Below are 2,702 nucleotides of genomic sequence, written 5' to 3' on the forward strand. Positions count from 1 at the left end.
TGCCTTCTCCACCCCATTGTTGCCTCTCCCATCCCTGTTCTTTCCTCTTGCCACCCCTTTCGCTCCCCCACCATCTCGGCGTGTGGTCTTTACTCAGCGTGTGGTCGGTTTGTGGAACTCCTTGCCACAGGATGTGGTGATGGCGTCTAGCCTAGACGCCTTTAAAAGGGGATTGGACAAGTTTCTGGAGGAAAAATCCATTATGGGGTACAAGCCATGATGTGTATGCGCAACCTCCTGATTTTAGAAATGGGTTATGTCAGAAGGCCAGGTGCAAGGGAGGGCACCAGGATGAGGTCTCTTGTTACCTGGTGTGCTCCCTGGGGCATTTGGTGGGCCGCTGTGAGATACAGGAAGCTGGACTAGATGGGCCTATGGCCTGATCCAGTGGGGCTGTTCTTATGTTCTTATCTTGACTTGACCAGTGGGCATCTGGGGATCCACTGGCACTGGTGGAAAGGTCTGGCCTCCCCCCTCCCTGGCCTCCTCTGCAACATGCTGAGTAGTGTGATGTCAGAGTGCCTTTCAGGTCTAAGGACTACTTCAGGTCACTAGGACTACTATACTTTCCTGGCTCTTTCACATTTCACCTTGGGCAAAGCCTGGGAATTGCTATCCTTTTGTGAACATATTTTTTAAAAAAGAGGTCAGGCAATGTGGTTACACTTGTAACCACTTGCTACACACCAGTATTTCTGTACTGTACTCTCACATTTTTTCCCCCCAGATCTGATATGTGGATATCCACCAAAGCTCCATGTGGGCTTGGAAAAAACACATCTGGCTAATCCCTATTTAGAAATTTAGCAGCAAATCAACACACTCAGAGAACATGATGATTGTCAACTGGGTTCACAAATAGTATTGAAAAAAAAGTTGCATTGCATATAATTTGCATTGTTATATGAACATTTCGTCCAATGTATTTTTTAAATTCACACGTATAAGTCATTACTTGATGTTGCAGTTATCAGTTGAGGAACATGTGTAGACTTTTATTTTGCTGCTATACTACCAGAACAAAGTTTGTTTGCCTTTAGGCCCTCAGAGGCATATGTTGACATATGATTCCTCTTCAGATTTAGAGAAATCTCTCTCTTTACATTTAGGAGTAGCAATAAAAAAAGTGGTTCTCAAACTTTTAGCACCAGGACCCACTTTTAGAATGAGAGTCTGTCAGGACCCACCAGAAGTGATGTCATGACTGGAAGTCATGGAAAATTTTTAGCAATCCTAGGCTGCAATCCTACCCACACTTACCCAGGAGTAAGCCCCATTTACTATCATTGTTAAAAGCATATACATAGTAGCCTGTTAAAAGTATAGCTCTGTCACATTTCCCAAAATGCAGTCACATACATAGCATCAAGTCTAATTTATTAAAAATAAAACATAAAAAATAAAATTAAAACATTGAAGTGAATGGGTACCCACCTGAAATTGGCTTGCAATCCACCTGTGGGTCCCGACCCACAGTTTGAGAAACACTGCAGTAAAGGATATAGCTACATTTACAAAGGATACTAATATCTCATTAGCTCTCGAACCTGACCTCTTTTCTTGGAGGTTGGGTGATATAGAACTCTGCAGAGCAGCATTTAGAAGGCTATTAGGATCTAGCAATCTCTCTCAAAGCCTCAGATTGCAACAGTACAGCCCACAAATATCATTGGGGCATAGAGCTCAGGAAGGTCAAAGAACCCTGAAACAATTAACAATACATTTGACAGTGTATGCCAACTCAGAGGTAACATTATTGTACTTTGCTTCCTATTGTTTATCTGACATGTGTCAAACTGTTCAGTGGTTTTAAAACAAGTCTCCTAAAAGGGAATATCCCACTTTCTCCCTGGGTTGTCTCACCCCCTGCAAAAACAACACTGTAGCCCTGCAGCTCTCTTTCTTACAGCCCAATCTTATGCATATCTACTCTGAAGCAAGGCCCACTGAACCCAATGGAACCTACTCCGAAGTATGTGTGTATAGGATTGCAACCTTAAAGAGGGAGGACCATACACACCAGGGTTACGCATGTATGTGTGAACTAGTTTCCTCCCTTCGTTTGAGTTTGCTAGATGTCGCCTGGTGTGAGAACTTTCTGACCATCAATTCACTTCCAATTTCTGTGTTTCTCACCAAGCCAAGACCTGAATTTCAATTTTTCTCTGGCCATTAAATCTCTTTCCTGCTGCCAAGCAGAGACAGACCTACCATTTCATTTTAAGTGATTTCAGTTCCAAGTGTGGAAGACTTGATGGGTGTGTGTGTGTGAGAGAGAGATCCTGTAGCAAAACCTTCACGTGATCACTGCTATGCTTTTCATGATGAAATGTGACCAATTTTCTTTGCCACCTTGCTTTCCGCTCACATGAAATACTCGACATGGATTTCTTGCACAGAGACTATCGTTATGGACTTGGCCCCGAGAAGTGACTTCCATCCTGATTTAATTGTGTTACTTCACTGAACTGACATTTAAAGTAGGTAATAATTCTGCTACTGCAGACAACTGCTACTTTAAGGATTACCTATTAGAAGGCAGAAATGCAAAAATGATATCTAACAGGCTAAAGCGACAAGAGCATTTTTCACATAAAAATAAAATATACGGTGAAATCTATAAGGAAAAGGATTTTGATTTACATAGAAGCATGGCTGTGCTGCTCATAATAGGTTTAATGTTTGCACTCAATATATACCAG

Source organism: Tiliqua scincoides, chromosome 7, assembly GCF_035046505.1.
Source record: "Tiliqua scincoides isolate rTilSci1 chromosome 7, rTilSci1.hap2, whole genome shotgun sequence".
Classification (NCBI taxonomy): domain Eukaryota; kingdom Metazoa; phylum Chordata; class Lepidosauria; order Squamata; family Scincidae; genus Tiliqua; species Tiliqua scincoides.